General features: G+C 35.5%; 1 long non-coding RNA gene across 1 annotated transcript in view; it reads left to right on the top strand.

Annotated features, from left to right (window-relative positions):
• Window positions 1-2,791, top strand: part of LOC135220227 (uncharacterized) — a 14,598-nt gene extending 11,807 nt beyond the window's left edge. The window contains exon 3 of the long non-coding RNA XR_010315616.1: window positions 2,752-2,791. This is a non-coding gene — a long non-coding RNA (uncharacterized LOC135220227). The remainder of the gene's footprint in view (window positions 1-2,751) is intronic.
• Window positions 2,792-21,360: the final 18,569 nt, after the last annotated feature.

The raw sequence follows: 21,360 nt of genomic DNA, 5'->3' as shown, positions 1-21,360 counted from the left end.
TGCCTTATCAGATCCTTGGCTCCCAAGTGTGATGTAACATTATGCATCGCTTCCAAATTAGTTACAATACTGCTTAAGTTTATCATCCTCAATACAGCTGAAATAAACAAATTGAAATGTTAACCATATCAATGTGGCGTAACCTACTCACTCATGAATAGATGCTGTTTCCAGCTAAACACTGGACAGGCCAGATTCTAAGCAGATGGTTTAATTATAATAGGAAGATTCTAAGCAAATGGTTTAATTATAATAGGAAGATTCTAAGCAAATGGTTTAGTTATAACAGACAGATTCTAAGGAAATGGTTGAGTTGTAAAAGGCAGATTCTAAGCAAATAGTTTAATTATAAAAGGCAGATTCTATGCAAACGGTTTACGTATAACAGACCGATTCTAAGCAAATGGTTTAGTTATAACAGCAGATTCTAAGCAAATGGTTTAGTTATAACAGCAGATTCTAAGCAAATGGTTGAGTTATAAAAGACAGATTTTAAGAAAATGGTTTAGTTATAACAGGAAGATTCTAAGCAAATGGTTTAGTTATGACAGACAGATTCTAAGCAAATGGTTTAAATATAAAAGACAGATTCTAAGCAAATGGTTTAGTTATAACAGAAAGATTCTAAGCAAATGGTTTAGTTATGACAGACAGATTCTAAGCAAATGGTTTAATTATAAAAGACAGATTCTAAGCAAATGGTTTAGTTGTAATAGATCCGTTGCGTTTATCGATTAAAGCTTCATAGATAATTATCCCACCATCAGGTAGCCACCAGCATTATGGTGACAGATGTCTCTTCAACGGGAAATGGGCCTGTGTTTGCAGTGTTCCGACCTTGGGGAACTTTGCGATCGATAGAATAGTCAGAGGAACTATCCAATTTTAGCAGCCTTTTTTTGATCCAACCAGTACTCGCTGGTCTCCCACGCGTAGTTGGCATTTCCTGTACTAGATCCGTTCATGAGTACGAACGGAACAAATCCCGTATTCTTCGGTGGCATAACCCGTTAAAACGGACATCACCGGACGTCCGGTCACTGGTTGTAAGCAGTGTTGATTTTATAATTGTCCAAATGATCCGGTCGGTACGCTGGACGGCATTTGAATATTAGCCGAGCGTCCGTTCAAGGCGAACAAAATGGAGGTACGTTGCTTGGCTTTGTCGTCTCTCTTTCTTTCTATTTTTTTTTCTCTTTCTTCCTCTTCAGCAGCAAATTCATGCTGCTGAAGTCGTCTTTGGAAATGCAAAATCGTTCCTTAGAAGGATGTCGTCTAGTGTTGCTTTTTCCAAGCGATTGATATCCGAGGTCTTTGTAACTTCAGATAGCCAAGCTCCTTGTTTGTATATATTATAATATATATATATATATTATATATATATATATATATATATATATATATATATATATATACTACAGAGAGAGAGAGAGAGAGAGAGAGAGAGATGGATATCTATATATATACATAAATATATATATATATATATATATATATATATATATATATATATATATATATATATATATATATTTATTTATTTATTTATTTATGTCGATATATGTGTGTGTGTAATGAACATGCTTATGCTTCATTTACAATGACTGACCGATTAACTTGTATTCATATAGGGTTGCAGGCCTTAACATCCTATCTTATAACCTTTTGCCACTCATGATGAATTTTTGCTTTTACACTTTGTAGATACTTCATTGATATAATCTCATCGCCAGACATAAAAAAAAAAAAAAGATGCGATGTTAGACAAGGCGTCATGGCCAGTCTGTTTAAATTAAAAATGTGTATCAGTTAGCGACTAGATCCAAAGCAGGTATATGTTTCTATTTATTCATCACTGATGTAGATCTCCGTTGAAGCTCTCGTGAAAATCAACAGCTGATCCGTCGGCTATAAATACCCTGATGTATATCGGGTCAGGTTCTTTTGGACATATTTATCTGTCTGGCTTCGACCCTTGAATGGCGTTCGTAAACATTTTCTCTCCTGATTCCTCGCCTACAGTTACAGTCGCCTATGTATGGAGGCGTGTGTGTGTGTATGTATGTATTATGTATGTATGGGTGTATATATGTATGTATGAGCTTTGGCATTCTATTATGAAATGAGATATTCGTTATCATATGCAGAAAGCACTAAGGCAACGTGTATATATATATATATATATATATATATATATATATATATATATATATATATATATATATATATAATATCATACTTTAATATGCATGATTGTACCTAAATTAATTTTTGTTGAAGTACAACACACACACACACACACACACACACACACACACACACACACACATATATATATATATATATATATATATATATATATATATATATATATATATATGAATAACTTGATCACGAAGTATATAAAACGTGATGCTATGTATAAATAAAGGTTTTTGCCTCGAAGGAAAAAAAAATGAAAAAGTTTTTCAATTTTTTTTCTTTCGTGGCAAAAATTTATATATATATTATATATATATATATATATATATAATATATATATATATATATATATATATATTATATAATAGTTATTATTACCGGTTATACTTTTAAATGCGCATGTTTTTATCTAAATTTATCCATGTCGAAACTTAACTTCATTAATTTTCATTACTATAAAGACCAGACATTACACAAACATATACGTATGTTCTCGCTGGGAGTTATGCCAATACGTTTACAATAATCATTATTTTCTTCTTTTTCCAGGTGAGTGAGATGGTTATCCAGAAGGCAACGAGTTCAGGTAAGTCTTTCAGTTATTGAATTGAATTGATTTGACCAATGATCAGATCGAGTTCTGGATTCCATTCTCAAATTCTGCTGATTCAATCGGTGCAAAGCATCGACTCGATTAACAGACGGTCCTTGAAGTGAAGTATTCAATTTTGCGTATGGTTTTTTTTTCTCTCTCTTTTTTTTACGTCAGTCATTTCGACCGTGTTTTAGGTTTTCACGGCCCATCTATATATGATAGATTACAATTTAGGTTTTCATGGTCCTTCTATATATAATTGATTGCAAGCTAGGCTTTCACGGCCCCTCTGTATATAATTGATTGTATTTTAGGTTTTCACATCCCTTCTTTCTTTAACTAATTGTATTTTAGGTTTTCACATCCCTTTGTTCTTTAACTAATTGTATTTTAGGTTTTCACATTCCCTCTACATATAATTTATTGTATTTTAGGTTTTCACATCCCCTCTGTATACAATTGATTGTATTTTAGGTTTTCATGGCCCCTCTCTATGTAATTGATTACAATTTAGGTTTTCACATCCCTTTTAAAAATAATTGATTGTATTTTAGGTTTTCACATCCCCTCCACATGTAATTGATTGTATTTTAGGTTTCCACATCCCTTCTGTATATAATTAGTTGTATTTTAGGTTTTCATAGCCCTGCTATACATGATTGTATTTTAGGTTTTCACATCCCTTCTACATATAAATTGATTCTATTTGAGGTTTTAACAGCCTCTCTATATATAATTGATTGTATTTTATATTTTCACATCCCTTCTGCACATAATTGATCTTGTCATATGTAGCATTTATTTTCTCTCTCTCTTCTTAGTGGGATTAGCCAAATGTATCTTTCGTAGTTAGTGACCGACCCTCAGTTTTATTTGATAGCCTTTTCAATCTCCCTCTGCAGTCTTTTGTTTTCCTTCAAGAAAGCTTTACTGGTCTGTCCCTCATGGATTATAATTCGTAAAAGTTCCTGTAGGCTTCAAATATTGAAGGGCAACTTCGATATTTGTTTCAGATATATTGTTTTATTCCTCTCATTTATTCTCAACTCTATCCGGTCTAATCTTGGCAAGGTTTAGGTTCCCCCTTTGCTGTAGTTGTCAACAAACATCGCGAACAAATGTACTAACGCACTAGTAAAAAAAAGAAAAAAAAATGTTTTTGGATTCAGAAAGTAGTTTTAATTGATAAGTAATTATCGCTCATAGGAAAATATTACGTTTTTATTTTCTTTCATCCCTCCTTATTCAAGGTAAAGGAGCCTCTCTCTCTCTCTCTCTCTCTCCTCTCTCTCTCTCTCAATATATATATATATATATATATATATATATATATATATATATATATATATATATATATATATATACTACATATACACATATACACATACGTACATATACATGCATGCATACATACATACACATCACAAATAGTCAACCAGGTACAGATATTTCAACCTGAAGTGGAGTTCGGGGGTGGGGGGGGGGGGGGGGGGGGGGGATTGGTGTAAAATCAAACTGTATTAGGAGAATTTAACAGAACGGACCGCGTATGGGATGGTTCCTTTAATCTTAACCTGTTTTGAAAATCACACCTGTCAATTCTGCGAACAGACTAATTGTTTTGTTATGGAAAATTCATAGTTTATTTTTTACTGTTGTATAGAACTCTCTCTCTCTCTCTCTCTCTCTTCTCTCTCTCTCGCTCTCTCTCTCTCTCTCTCTCTCTTCACGGGCTCACACAGGCATGGAGCTAATGAAATGTTATGCTCTGTCACCGTAGAGTTTATTCTACCTTTCCCTCGTTCGGTAGCTCTTCCCCCTACTCTGTCATTAGTTTGTTTATGTATTTGTTTGTTTGGGTTGTTATGTGGTCGTGTTGTATATTAGGGTTAATTTTTGTTTGTAGATCTGATGAAAAAGAATGGGCATAAATACATACCCTTTGATATATTAATGTATTATATATATATATATATATATATATATTATATATATATATATATATATATATATATATATATATATAATTGTTGTTTGTATAAAAATCCTAGCTCGCTCCTCGGTTCAAATCCTGAACAGGGTAAGGATATGACCTTGGCACCCCAGTGTCATTCTGTTAAAGATGCTCCTTCTTAAGCAATGTCGCCTATCAGTGCATTACGAAGCCGCGCTCCCCCCCCCACCCCCTCCCACAACTCAGTCTTTGGAAACCGAAAACGTGATTAGACAAATGGCATACCCAGCCTCTCCTCTCTCTCTCTCTCTCTCTCTCTCTCTCTCTCTCTCTCTCATACGGGGTCTGTAGGACTAAGCTATCGCTACAAATATCTATATAATATATATATATATATATTATTTAATATATATATATTATATATTATATATATATATATATATATTATTAATATATTGTTATATATAATTTATATTAATATTCCTAATAAATATCATATATAAATGTGTTGTCTGTATGTTAATGTGTATACACGTGTGTGCGTCTGTTGTAATAATTGCGTAATTGCGTAATGATCAAAAGTTCAAGTTGAAAAAAGATAACCCAAAATCAATCTATTAAAAATTTACAAAAGATAAACAATTAACAAACAAATAAATAAACAAACAAACAAACAAATAAGCAGTATGTTCCTCTCTTCACAAATTCATCGTTACGAAACAGGCGTAGAATTTGGGTAGCACCGGTGCGATTCAGTTACAGGTAGCAGTGCTTCCTCTCACTTCTGACATTTGATATGGGGAAAAAAGGAAAAAAAAGAAATAATTAATCGGTTGTTGCGTTGCGCGGATACGTTTTCCCTATAGGTACCTGTGCGTCTATGTGCGTATGGGGGGATACCGGAAGGAGGTCCCCACTAATATTACCTATGAAACATTATACCGGATATGGGTGCGTTGTACGTATGTATGTATGTAATATATATATATATAATGTTACTCGTTTGATTTATAAGTAAATGTGTATCTTTGTATATTTCTTACACATTAAATATATACATACACACACATACACACACACACATATATATATTTACATATATATATATATTATATATATATATATATATATATATATATATATATATATATATATATATATATAGACGTAAATAACTGTTTTTGGTATGTTTAAGAATGCGTGGCGCTAGATTTCTTAAAGATATTGTTTACTATGTGCATGTTACTTGTTTTTATATTGAGACGTTAACCTTTACTCCCTTAAATAAATGTCTTTTATGTAGTTCAAGGAGGACACTTTATATGGTGGTGTATCTGCAATACACAAACGTGGTGTACAAAAGTATCTTCAACTCTTGAGAGAAAAATACGTAGTATTTCCTCTCCGGCAGCCTCTGGCAACTTCGTTCCCCGCGAGTTGTCGTCTATGGTATTTCCGCATTCGGACCACAAAAGCGACGACTGACTGTTCGCTCTGTCCCCATTTTATCATCGATTTCTTTTAGCGCCGTTATTGATGTATTGATTCCCTATTCGCGGATTTTCACGAACCACCGATTAATTAAATCTGGCTTTAAAAATCGCTTTTTATTTTCATCCTTTTTTTTTAAATAGCTTTTTCGTCTGATCTGTTTTCGAAAGTGATTATCTAACTTAATGCAGATCATGTTTTTAATTTTTAGTTATTGACGATTTCGTTTCACCTTTAGGTTTTTTTTTAATGGATTCGGGAAGAACGGTTTTTACCTCGTATTGGATTTTCTTCTCTGTTTTATCGACCTGTCCAGGAAGGGCTAAAAGTGCCTTCGGCGTCTGTCTTTTTACTTCGCTGTTCTGGGGGACATTTTCTCCTGTCACTAAAAGTATATACGTTTTTTTTTTTTGTTTTTTTTTAACCTTATCTTTTAGGGGACAACTTTTACACTCCTCAAGCGCTTTCAACTTTTCGCGTGCTTGATCCTTTTTTCTATTTTTTTCTCTCTTTTCAAAGAACTGTTGCCAAGTTTTGGGTCCAAAGACCTCCCATATGTTTGTCACATTTTTCATCCTGGGCTGTTTGTCACATCACCGTGTTGTGTTATGCGATGAGGGGTCTTTGTAGTGTCAGGGCTCTCCCATAGATGTCTCTGCCCCAAAGCCGACTGTAATCCCCCCCCCTCCCCTTCACTCCCCACCCCCCTCTGCACGTGATGTTTATGTAGCCTTTGTAATGGATGCCCCCTGTGCCTTTAGGTAGGGTCACTCTGCAGTGTTGTATTTATTGTTGTAAACAGAATTGTACTCATATCCGGGTTATCAAATAGTAAGCGAGATTTAAAGGAATGGTTTATTTATATGTAGGGTGCTTGACGGGCCACTGATGAGCCTTGGTGGAAGTGTCTGAAGCGACGAGTGTTTTGGAACTTTTCTGCCCGGTTGGCTCAACCAAGATTACGCAAGCAGTGGTAAAAACAAACTGTGTGAAGAATGATAGTTATATATATATATATATATATATATATATATATATATATATATATATATATAAATGTATGTATTTGGTATTGTATATGTATACACACACACACTTGCGTTCGTACGTACAGCCAGGAATATCTTCCTACATGCCAGGTCTTCATTTCCTGTAGAATGTAGGCAGACCTAGTTTGCCTTGAGACTACCTTGAAGAAACCCCATGGAACTCCCATGATTCAGGCCCACTGGCAGACTTAGGTATACCTCCAATGCAGCCACACAACCTTGTACACCGTAGTTTTGGCCAGAATTACTAGGTGCATTGCTGTATTTTTTTTTTTCTTAGAAGGCCGGATTTCCTTATTATCGCTGTTATTCTTTTGACCTTTTTGCAATCATTTGTTTGCGTGTGATTTTGTCTTTAAACGGTTTGACGATTAAGTGTTTGTTTGCGGTTGTGATTTCCTCAAATGTCTTAAGAATGGTTCTTTGTTAACATTTTAATGAGTTTAATAATGCTTTGTAATTATTCACGCTTAAGTTATTCTCTGGAGAGAAAATCCAGTTACATACAGATATTTAATAAGAAAATTTCTCAATGCATCAACTTTTGCTTTTTTTTTATGAAGGCTCTCTTACATTTAAGATGTTTATTTAACCAGACGAGATCAATCGTAAACGGTGCTAATCCTGCGTTCGGGTTTTTATGAAACAGGTTTTCAAAATATATGTTCATTCCTACCAGATATGATATTACATGGTCTTCTTCAAGCATGTTGTATTTATTTTCTGTTTGTTTAGTTTCTATTGTGATGAGTCTACGGTGATTGCTAGAAAGACTTATTGCATATTGGTCCATCAGATACCTGACGTTTACACACACACACACACACACACACACACACATATATATATATATATATATATATATATATATAATATATATAATAAAAGGAGCCCATAGAGAGAAAATACTATATTTCAGAGACTGCTGTCTCCCTCTTCAGGGAGATTCATCTACCTGAACGGGGAGACAGCAGTCTCTGAAATTATAAGTATTTTCTCTCTATATTTTGGTGTTTTTTATGGGCTCCTTTTATTAGCATGGAATCATATATATATATATTATTATATATATATATATATATATATATATATATATATATATATATATTATTATATTTTATATATAATATATAAATTGTGTGTGTTTGTATAAACGTGTGTGTTTGTGTGTGTCTATGTTAAAGGTGCACAACAAATTGTCCAGCCCCTCCACCCCTCCACGAGAATGTAAACACAATGTTAAAATTGAAACACTTAATATTACGATTATCTCTATAGATTTTCAATCGAGATCGATTTTGTACAAAAAAGAGCAACATGCCAAGAACATGAGCTTCACTGGAACGTCTCCTGATAAAAAAACGGTAAGATTACCTTTAAAAATTCTGTATTGGTGTGAATTCTTCTCCGGTAGATGACTCAACCCTCAGAAATTTTACGGGACAATTAATCATTTGGGACTTGAGGTTCCTCCCCATCTTTTGTAGTCGAGATCTCAACTTTTGTTCAATCATTATTTTTTTTTTTTATCGCGGATCCTTTTTCCTTGAAATCTCTGTTTTTGGTACGAGTAGCACAACAATGAAGCATCCCAAACATGGGTTGCATAACTAACAAAAACAAAAATAAATAAATAAATAATAATAATAAGAACAGAGGCCTTGAAATACCTGTGTGACTGGCCATGAAATAAGCTTAGTCGTGTGTGTTAATTTGTCTTACAACCGCTTATGACTTCCTTATATATATATATATATATATATATATATATATATAATAACTAGCGGCGAATGGGCGGACGCTGAACGCACCCCGAGAACAAAGGTTTCTGACTCTCTCCCCTATATAGTCGGTGGGTCTGCCCACTCGTTGGTGTCTCATTTTGGTCTGTTTTGTCGCCTCCTTACAATCTAGTGATGTTCGTGCTCGCGTCGGCTGAGTGGAAGAAGGAAGCCGTTTAAAGTTCGGTTATTTTACCTTCATCAAAAATTGAGACTCCCGTCTTTGCTCTCTCTCTCTCTCTCTCTCTCTCTCTCTCTCTCTCTCTCTCTCTCTAACTTTTATTTTAGTGAAGTAGCCTGAGACCATGAACTTGAATTTTCTTTCTTTTTTTCTCTCTCTTTCTCTTTCGCTTTCTCTCTATCGTTCAGACTAAAGATTTCACTTCATTTTGCCGTGCGGGACCATGAACTTGAATGCCCCCCTTTTCTCTCTCTCTCTCTCTCTCTCTCTCTCTCTCTCTCTCTCCTCTCCGCAGTAACCACTTTCACCTACCTGTTTGTACAGTTGCCTCTCTCGGAAGCAGCAGCAGCTGTTGCATTGGGGCCATTGTACACAAACACTTTCCCCAAATACGGCATTGTTTAGTTTTTTTTTTTTTTTAAAACATCTGTCTACGAGAAGGAAGTTCCTCTCGCCTGAAGAAGTAAACAAAGAATGAAGGTATTAAGTCATAATGACGTGAAGAAGAAGAAGAATAAGAATAAGAAGAAGAAGAATCAAGCGCCTCAGTGGCGTGATCGGTATGGTCTTGGCCTGCCACCTCGGTGGCAACGAGTTCGCTTCTCGTGCATTCTACTGAGGGGTGAGAGATGTGTATTTCTGGTGATAGAAGGTCACTCTCGACGTGGTTCGGAAGTCACGTCAAGCCGTTGGTCCCGTTGCTGAATAACCACTGGTTCCATGCAACGTCAAAACACCATTCAGACAAATAAACAAGAAGAAGAAGAAGAAGAAGAAATATAGCACATTACAAAACAGGAAACGTAAACAGAGCGTTGACCGCCAGTGAGTTTAGATCCCGGATGGTTTCCAGAGCGTATTATGAACTCGGCTATGTAATCCCCCTGGCTAAGAACGTTTGCAGGGAACGTTTAAAGCTGTCCTGGCGCCATGACAGGTGCTGCAGGTGGCGGCGGCGGTCGTGTGCTTGCTTGCAGAGGCTGGAAATACATCATAGATGTATTTCGCGGAATGCATCTGTTGTTGGATTGGTATATTTATTGCCATGGCCATTCACGAGTGGAGGAGAATATAAAGTGATCTCGTGGAAAACAGCGATTGGGGAATGAGACGATATTAATAGAGCGAAAGAAAGGTTTTGTTATTTGTGAATTGTACCTGCAGGTTTGTTACGCATGTATTGAGTGCGCCGGACAATGAGGAATATAGAGAATTAATTGATAAATTCGAATGCTTTTTTATATAATAATTGGAAGGGAAAGTAAGAATTTTAAAAAATGCTGTAGTATTCGATATCGTAATGAGGGTGGGTGAGGGAGGCAGTAAGGCATAGAGTTTAAAAAGAAATTCGATATTTTTTAAATATAATAATTGGTAAAATTCATAGTCCATTACAGTGGCACTGGAAGGAAGAGGATAAAAAAAAAACAAAAAAAAGATGCGATAATATTCGGTATTATAATTGGCGGGGGGGGCTCTGGGTTGGGGTTGGGGGAGAAGTAGAATCGAAGAACGAAGGCTTACGTACGATTCCTTTATGAATAAGTGCGATTTGTTAGTTTGACAACGAATTCCCCGACGCGTGGGCAGGCAGAGACAGAGACAGGCGTTCTGTGGATACCGCCTGTATATGGAGGGAAAGTGGTCTTGCACTCTCGAGAGAGAGAGTGAGTGCTCAGCCAGGGAGAGTGCGTGCCGAGGGAAAGTTTTCCCCCCAGAGTGATTATCATTGTTTTTGCTGATGTATGGGCCATATTTTTCAAACTCCAAGGCGACTTTCTGTTACGGATCGCTTGTTCGTTACGATTTTGCCACTGACATTGTCCTGGACTTTAAGGAATGTTTTACACACACACACGCATTATATATATATATATATATATATATATATATAATATATATATATATATATATATAATTTTCTTTTATTCATAATACAATTCATGCGTTTCAAACTGTTTTTCTCCTTGCGTTGGTTTGCAAGATTTTGTGTTTTACTACGCAACAATTTTTCAGTGATAGCTCTTATTTACGTTTCGTATTTTTTGTATTTATTTGTGCGTGTGTGTGTGCGCGTGCGTGTGTGTGTGTGTGCGTGTGTGTATTTATTGGCGACGCTATTCGCTCTTATTTTTGACAGCCGTCGTGTCAACCTTCAAAGAATTTCTGACACCAGCCCTTTTCCTATTTGCTATGCTCAGTTATACAAAAAATTAAGAGAGAGAGAGAGAGAGAGAGAGAGAGAGAGAGAGAGAGAGAGAGAGAGAGAGAGAGAGAAGAAGGAATTGAACAAAAATTCCCCGCGAGGCGCAAGCAGCTTAAAAAAAGCACTCGATTTCCAAGGTACAGTTATTTAGCCTTGAGGATCTCGAGGGAATCCGTCATTAACACTGCTATGTGGTGTTATTCGGAAGGGGGGCCGGGGGGGGGGGGGCGGTTTAAGGGTCCTCGTTTTGTCTTTCTCCTCTTTACTACTATGTATATTTATCTTCCTTTTATAAGTTAAACTCGTACTTGATTATGAAAGCTAATATCTTTTCGTTTTCCTCTCGTGTTCTTTATTATAGTTTCATGTTGGGATTCATTCTTGGCTCGGTGAATGAAGATTGACTGTAACACACACACATTATATATAGATAGATAGATAGATAGATAGATATTTGTGATGTTTCAGGAACTGACTTCCTGCAAAGATATTGTTTACTTCATTCGCAATTTAAGTAAGAATGCAGATCTCATCTTGTCTGTTCAGACTACTTTGTGGATCTCGAAGAGAATTCAAGTTAATTTTCTGTTTGTCCTTCGTCGTTTATAACGGAGAGTTTCGTCCCCTTTTGGTCATAAACTTTCTCCTCCTATTTTGCTGTAGATTTGTAGAATTTCAATATCAGTTAAGCCAAAGCTACTTTTCGTAGTTGGTGTCTCGTTTCATCTGCCACGATTGTTTATTTGATTTTTTTTTATTTCAAAGAAGTCCGGTCAATCGTTTTTTAGCTCCTAGTATCTTATGATTTTAATGTCGTTCCATTTATGACAATTATTTTATTATTGTGATTTTGTTACTTCTTTCGATTCCTTTCCAAATCTATTTGTTACGGTGTTGGTTACTTTCTCAATATCAATTATGCCACTGTTACTTTTCGTATTTGTGTCTTGTTTCATCTGCTACGTTTGCTTTTTTATTATTATTATTATTATTATTATTATTATTATTATTATTATTATTATTATTCATTTCTCAACTCAAATATCTTATGATTTTAATGTCACGCAATTTATGACATTTCATCGTTTTTGTTCAATTTTCCTTATTGCTTCATTCCTTAAGGTATCAGTTTCTCACCTCATTCTTCCATTTTTATGGCTTTTTAAAAAGTTTTTTAAGACATGCGTCCATTTTTTCGTGTCATATAGACACCTTTCCTCCATTCTTTTGTGGTTCATTACTTACATCCGTCAATTTCTTCATTATTTCCCCTATTCTGTAAACTTCGGCGTTTCGGATCCGTATTGTATTTTCTCGTTGCCCTCCTTTTTATGAAGTTCCTCTGTTATCGTTATCTTCTCAGCAACTATGACACCAAATTACGTAAACAGATCAATCAATCAGTCAGTCCATTTTCTGCCCCTCATCTTCTTCCCCTTCGTACTCCCATCTTTTTCATCCTCTCTCCTCTTCCCCTCCTTTTCCTTCGCGTTATTGCCTGATCTCCTTCGTCCGTTTCTCTGTCTCTTCTTATCAGCATTTCTCTCTTCTTCTTCTTCTTCTTATTCTTATTCTCCTTGTTTCTTGACGTTCATTTTCTTGCCCTAATTTTCCAAAGATTTTGTGTGTGCCTTCTCACCTCCTCCTTAATATCCCTCCTTTCGTTTTCTCTTCTTTCATTTTCTCTTCGTTCTCCCTAATCGCTTCGTGCTTACCCATATATATTTCTTGTTTTCCCCTCTTTGTTATCTATTCCCCTGATTCCTTATATCTGTCGCCTTCTCTCCTCATTATTCCTCCTCCCGTTACCTCTCCTATTTCCATCCTCTCCCGTTTATCCCTACCTTTTCCTCTTCCCCTTCATCGCATCCTGCCATTTCCCCTTTCGTTCTTCCCTCCCTCTCTCCCTCCCTCTGTGCCTTACCTGTTCTCAACACCGACCCCCCCCCCCCCAACCCGCCCATCTCTTCCATAGTAGCAGAGCTTTCTCTTTCCAAGTCTACTTTTTATTTGCAATTTTTTTTTACCTTTCCTCATTTTTTATTCATAGCTACTTTTATTGCCTTTTACTCATTTCTTTTATGCTCTTATATACGTCGTCCGTGTATTCCCCTGTTTTTTTTTTTCTTTTTAGTTTTTTTTTATTGTTATTTATTTTTCCATTTTAACCCTTAACCTTGTCATCTTTTTATGTTTACTCTCAATTGATGTTTATATTGGATTATCGTTATTTGATTATGTCGGCTTCCCTTTCCGTTCGCGATGTGTTTCATGACATTTTTGTTCGTCTTTTTTTTGGTTTTAATAGATTTTGGCTTAATAGACTTTTGTAATATTGTTTAGCGAATTACGTCGCGCTCGTCGTTGTTATTTTTGATGGTGTTGGTATAGTATTTTGCTTTAGTTATTTCTTCAGTTATTTCAATTCCTTATCCTTCGTTTCTCTAATATCGTTTTTGCCTTGTGATTACGTCTTGATTATCCTTTAATCTGGCTGCTCCTTGTTTTATCGATATGTATTTACTTCTGTGTCTCTGATGAAATAAACAGGTTCATTGTATCTTTAATTGTTCCATGTTTATCCGTTTGCGTTTACCTGTGTAGCTCTAATTAAATAAACACATTCCGTATATCTTTGTTCCTTGTTTTATCCATCTATATTTACTTCTGTGTCACCATCCGCTTAAATATGTACATTCCACAGGTCTACAAATTTCAATTGCCTTCCTCTGTTATTCGTAGTTCCTCACTTTTCGGGATTTCTGTCCTAAAAATGAAATACAGGGGAATGATCTTACCGTAACTTGGCCAGCTAGAAACGACTCTAGCTCTAATAACTGAATTCAAAACCGTTCCAGACAGTTGGTACTGTTTTATAAGAACTTTTTATATTATGCTGTATTATCAGAGCGACGTTCAAAGGACCTGAAATGTCTCGCTATGTTTTGAAAGTAACGAAAATAAGCACCACTTCTTTGGGGTCGTTAACACCTAAGTGCGACGACTTCCTCCATTCATTGTTTGCAGTGTGAATGCATACTTAGATATTACTCGTCTTTATCTGCCTGACTTTCTCTCTCTCTCTCTCTCTCTCTCTCTCTCTCTCTCTCTCTCTACAATATTTTCAAAGAAGATTACTGTCTTTTGCTTCCGAGTACAGGAACTCCTCGTGGAAATTACTTGAATTACTTTTATGTGTAATTTGGTTATTCAGAAAATTTACCTCTCTCTCTCTCTCTCTCTCTCTCTCTCTCTCTCTCTCTCTCTCTCTCTCTCTCTCTCTCTACAATATTTTCAAAGAAGATTACTTTCTTTCGTTTCCGAGTACAGGAACTCCTCGTGGAAATTACTTGAATTACTTTTATGTAATTTGTTATTCGGAAAATTATCTCTCCTCTCTCTCTCTCTCTCTCTCTCTCTCTCTCTCTCTCTCTCGCTCTCTCTCCTTCTCTCTTTCTCCTCTCTCTCTCTCTCTCGATTATTTGACTGCTTTCTAACCAGATATATTGCTGTCTGCCGTCATCATTATTACAGTGTAATTCAAAACTCTCTTTTTCCACTTTCAGTCGTAATTTCATATTGACTCTTCTGCGACTTTCACTTCTTTGGGATTAAGACTTCTCATATTTTCCTTCTCGCTTCTGATTCTTTTATCTCTCTCTTTATTCTTTTTTGCTCTATTTTAATTCTTTTTCTCTTTAATTCTTTTTTCTCTTTTAATTCTTTTTTGTCTTTCAATTATTTTTGCTCTTTTCTTTTTATCTTTTCAATATTTTTTCTCTTTTGATTCCTTTCTCTCTCTCCTCTTTTTATTTTTGCTTCTTTTTTAATCCCTATTTTGTCTCCAATTTCAATTTTTCCCTCTCTTATGTATTGCCTCTATATTTTAATCATTTTACCTCTCATCATTTTTGTTCTCTCTCTTTTAATTATTTTTCTCACCTTATTTTAATTATCTTCTCTCTTCTATTTTTTACTCTTTTAATTCTTTTATTTTTTCCTCTGTTAATTCTGATTAACATCATTGACTGTCTAAAAAAACTCCTCCTCCTCCTCCTCCTCCTCCTCCTCCTCCTCCCCAGCCTTGTATGGGACGGGAGGAGAAATGTGTGGGTCGTCTTCATTACTCAGTCATTGCGCGTAGATTACTCATTAGTTGGCTTGATATGCTTCCGCGGATGTTAATTCTCGAAAGAAAAAATTGTTGGTTTTAACCAAGTGAACAAATGTGGTCATCATTCTGATGTTTGTGTGTGTGTGTGTTTTTTTTTTTTTTTTTTTTTTTTTTTTTTTTTTGCGATTCTTGTAGTAGAGTGTTTATAGCAAATTCTTGAAGCTAATTAAAAGTTTGTTTATTTAAAATTTATTGAGAAATCCTTAAGTAAAGAAAGGTGCATGTCTTATAATATATATCTCTATATTTGTATACACACACACACACACATATATATATGATATTATATATATATATAGATATATATATACGTACTATATATACGCTGTGGTGTATAATATTGGTGTGTATCATTTAGCGTCATTTACCACAGTCCGCAACGTATTCCTTCCTTACCCTTGGCAATCCGTGATTACTCGAAATCGTCAGTGCTTGGACTTTTGGTATTTTGGTGGAAATATCTCATATTCTTTCCTGTAAAATAACGTTTGAAGGTCAAATGGATGTTTTGCTTTCAGGATCTTTCCTTATTTATTAAGTGTGATCCTATTGGCCACATCGTCTTCCGGTTGTAGACCTTCTTTGGTGTAGTCGTTATCCACTAAATAGATATTTTTTTGTTTATTTACTTTGCATGAAATATCCAAATGTGCATACACGTTTTGTACACACACACACACACACACTCACATATATATATATACATATATATATATATATATATATATATATATATATATATATATATATATATTGTAACTGACCAAGCTTTGTAAGGTATGTCTGCAGAAAGGAAAAGTTCCAAAGAAGGCGAGAGAAAAATACTTCTTTGTTTAAATTTATTATGAACGAAGACACTTAGGAATGAAAGGATCAGAGGGGCATATCATAAGTACAAGGAGTTACAAGGATTAGGATGTCTCAAAGACGTGTTAGTCCAGCCTTCTATCATGCATTTTACTCAGCTCAAGTTTCATAGGACCTTCCTTGGCGCCAGCGAAGTTAAGTCAGATCAAAACCCAGTGGAGATTAGGCAGACCAGAAGCAGTATCAGTCAGAATGACTCTAAATGACTCTATTCGGCGTCTTTGGACTTTCGATTATGATGATAGAGACAGTAAAAAGGATATTATCATTCCATGGCATTTACAGAGCAACCAGAAGCATGTGTTTTCAGCCCGTTATTACGTCATGGGGGAAAAATCCATACGAATTAGCGTCGAAAACGACCAATGTTGAAATTCTTGTTGCAGGCTTCTAGTCTTAAGAAAAAGAAAAAAAAATAGATAAAAGCATTTGTTTAAATGGAAATAACTGTACTTATTTCCGTCTTGGCTCCAAGGACCGACGTCCCATTAATCTTTTTCCTAACTAGACAGATACAATGTATTCAAGGAAAACTTATGACATGGAAATACTGAAATGTGAATTGAATTAGAGGGTCTTGCATATTCATTACCTTTTTTTTTTTTTTGTGCGCGCGCGAGTGGTAGTTCATCCACGCACGGAGGCAAGAATAGTACAAGCTTCAGCTCCATCTTTGTAAGAAAATATTATGTAATATGTTTGAAATAGAGTTTAACGTTTGCCCCTTTCGTTTTTCGGAATGTCGAAACTTGATACCACTGAGATGTAAGATTGAAATATATATATATAATATATATATATATATATATATATATATATATATATATGTATATATCTATATGTGTGTGTGTGTGTAGTGTGTGTGTGTGTATATATGGTATATATATATATATTTATTAAATAACATACGCAAAAAAATGAATATGCAAGACCCTCTAATTCAATTCATGTTTCAGTATTTCCATGGCATAAAATTATATGTATATATGTGTGTGTGTATGTTTGTTTGTGAACAGCATGGGCCATAAAAAACATAATAAAAATCCATGGTTATTCACAAGGAACATTTCGCAACTATAATCTCAGTGAGTGCGTCACCAGTCTGTAAAATTAAAACGTGCTTATTAGAAATATTATAAATGACAATAAAATTATTAAAGACATCAAATGACTAATCATATAAAAAATAAAAATAAAATTTCAGCGTCAACTTTACTTAAAAAAGAAAGTCACAAGAATTGTGTATATAATTTTTTATATATGTTTGTATGTTTATATATAAACCTCAATTAATTCTATCCATTTCTCAAGTTTAAACATTTTTTTTCCTTAATTTTCAATCTTCATTGTCATATTATTTCCCATATTTATTTTAACGTGTGTCTGCTTGTCAGTGACCTTGTCACACACACACACACACACCGCTGTCCGTCAGTCTCGGATCGTGTTGCAAACCACGAAGGCTAAACTGAAGAATAGGAATAGAAAAAAAAAATACTATCGGATCCTTTTTCGTTATTTTTTCACATTTTATTTTTATTTATATATTTTAATCAAGGAGGAACAAAACCGAGGCGAAGCTGGACGCAGAGCCGAGTGCAAAAGGAAAGAGAGAGAGAGAGAGAGAGAGAGAGAGAGAGAGAGAGAGAGAGAGAGAGGCGCTTGAGAAAAAAAAGGTCCCCCAAATTGAATTCATCGCCTTTCAAGTCTCATATTTACTAAGTCTTTTTTTTTGTTTTTTTGTTTTTTACCTGTCGTCAGTCTTGGGAATTTTTTTTTACCGTCGCCAGTTTTGAGAAATGGGGATTCTTAAAAAAAAAAAAAAAAAAAATTACGCCTACCAGTTCCACATAACCTTGATGAGTTTCATATCCATTGTGGTGGTCCTCGAAACTCAAGGATGATATCTTTTATGCCCCGGGAGTTTGGTCGGCCTTGAACTTTGAAGAATGTCTAGTACATGAACTCCAGTTTTGTGAAAGAGGGCCGTGTGTGTGACCTTCCAGGCCCTGGAAGGGATTACAGTTACGTTGGTGGCGGACGAAGACGAACGGGTGGTGGGGGGGCGGGGGCGGAATGGGGGGGGGGAAAGGAAGGGGGATCTTGGGTACGGTATAACAAGTATCTCTCTCTCTCTCTCTCTCTCTCTCTCTCTCTCTTTCTTTATATATATGGTACTGTTGCTTCTCATTTTTTCCTGCTGTCTCTTGATATACTACCAATCTTCACGTGTTACTTGTAATCGTATAATATATATATATATATATATATATATATATATATATATATATATATATATATATATAGTATATATATATATATATATATATATATATATACATATATATATGTATATATATACATATATGTAAAGAGTATAGCCTTGTATTACATACTTTTATTATGGTATTTTAATTATTCATTTATTCAGAATTCCCCGAGTTGTTTAATTGACTAAACTGAGTGCAATTGAATGAATAGATATGTTTAACCTTTTAATTCTCCCCTATTTCTTGTCGTATTATCAACCGTCTTTACAGTATTCCACTAAACATTTCTCTCTCTCTCTCTCTCTCTCTCTCTCTCTCTCTCTCTCTCTCTCTCTTTTGTCCGCATCTCCGTCTTATCGTAGCGGCGTCACTGCCTAATTGAAAGAATCTCCTGGCTACCGGATGTTAAACCCTCCACAGTCAATTCAAGTGACCGGAGCTCTGGACAGTAGTTGGACGGGTGATCAGCCCAGAGGCTCTCTTGCGTTCGTTTCTCTACCCTCTCACCCTCGGGATGTGTTTTCGGTCGTTTGGTCTTTTTTTAATCGCTGGTTTTCTGTATTCCTTCGTTTAGCCCTCAGTAACGTGTTCGCTATTAATTACTGATTATATGTATTCAATTTTAGTTTTTTTATTAATATTTTATTTATGTTTAATATTTTTTTAAGCTCGTTTGGTGATGCTCATTTTCGAATTTGTTTTATTAGCGAACTCCATTATCGAGTTATTTGGTTCTTTGTTCATTTTTTTTCATTCTTATTCGTTGTGTTGTTTGCATTTAATTAATCATTCCATCGCCTATTTGCATTTTCATTAGCGGACTGTAATCGCTTCTGCCTGTCTGTTCATTTTATTTTCATCTTGAATGACGCAGGAAGTTTTACGTGGAATATTTTTGTAGTCTCGCCCACCTACCCACTTCGTTTACTATTTCTCTCATTGACTGTTTATTCTGACCGTCATGCGTGAGATTCTCCATTTGTCTTTTTAATTACTATTTGCGTCTCTGTTTACTCATCTACTTGCTATTGTTCATTTTGCTTTCACGCCTTATTTGTTCCCTTACAACAAGAGTTCGGGTCCATCTCCTCGACATTTTTAGATAATCTGAGGATTTATTTTTTTTTATCACTTTGGATAGTGATAGCAGTCCTTTATTGTATAGTTTATTTTAATTAATCATATATCTAGTTTTTATTTTTCTGTAAAAGAAAACTATTAAGATGGCTGTTTGTGTCCGACCTCACTTTTTCTGTCCGCCCTCAGATCTTAGAAACTACTGAGGCTAGAGGGCTGCAAATTGGTGTGTTGATCATCCAACCTCTATTCATCAAACGTACCAAAATGCAGCCCTCTAGCCTTAGTAGTTTTATTTTATTTAAGGTTAAATTTGTCGGTTTATTCTTTCAAAGGACGTGTTGTCATGTTACTGATCTTATTGCTAGGATCCCGTAGTGGGTAAGTGCTCTCATTGCACCTCACGTGGTCCACTGTAGACATTACCTAAGGGTCTTTGCAGCGTCCCTTCGGCCCCTACCTGCAACCACTTTCATTCCTTTTACTGTACCTCCGTTTATTCCCTTTCTTCCATCTGACTCGCCACCCTCTCTAACAATTTTCATTGTGCACTTGCGAGGTCTGCCTCCTGATAAACCTTTCAAAAACTTCGTACCGTCAATTTCCCTCTCAGCGCTGAATGACCTCATAGGTCCGAGCTCTTGGCCTTAAACCTAATTCTGTGTAGTATTCTGTTCTTATTGCCAGGAAGAAATGAAAATGAAAAGACAGCTGCTGTTCATGTATAGGATTCGGTGAGTTCATTCGCTTTTGTGCCTTCTATCCTGATGGAAATCAGTTCTTGGGAGATGATCTTGGCTAAATGTTATTACGTGAACGCCAATAAAATGATTTATACGCTTTCAAAGAAATCAGTTAGTCTTGGTGGATTCATCCAGGAAGACAGACATTAATTAAAAAAAAAAAAAAAAAAAAAAAAAAAAAAAAAAAAAAAAAAAAAAAAAAAAAAAAAAAAGGGAATAGATGATAAATGGTGGGATAAATAACGCCAATAAAATGATTTACGCCGTCAAAGAAATCAATTAATTTTGGTGGATTCATCCAGGAAGACAGACATTAATTTAAAAAAAAAAAAAGGGGAATAGATGATAAATGGTCGGATAAAAATAGGTAAAAATACGAGATCGTATCACAAGCTGCCAACATCTCAGGTTTAATTCTCGACGAGAGGCGACACTTTAGTGGTTTTGAATATGTTGGTTCGCCGCCGCCTCCTCCTCCTCCTCCTCCTCCTCCTCCTCCTCCTCCTCCTCCTCCTCCTCCTCCTCCTCCTGAGTGTCTTCCTTCCTCTGAGGTTGACCCTGTTATCCTTGGGAAAGCTTCGAAATGATGTTGATGGTGATGGTGAAGGGGTGGTTATAGTGTAGATAGTGATGGTGAGGGGGAAATGAAGATGGTGAAGGGGTGAGGATGGTGTTGGCAGTGATGAAGAGGGGGTGATGATGGTGTTGATGGTGAGGGTGAAGGGGTGGTTATTGTTTTGATAGTGATAGTGAGGGGGATACGAAAATAG

This window comes from Macrobrachium nipponense, chromosome 1, assembly GCF_015104395.2.
Source record: "Macrobrachium nipponense isolate FS-2020 chromosome 1, ASM1510439v2, whole genome shotgun sequence".
Taxonomy (NCBI): Eukaryota; Metazoa; Arthropoda; class Malacostraca; order Decapoda; family Palaemonidae; genus Macrobrachium; species Macrobrachium nipponense.
The sequence above is the reverse complement of the archived record's forward strand: the minus strand, read 5'-3'. Positions and strand labels throughout refer to the sequence as shown.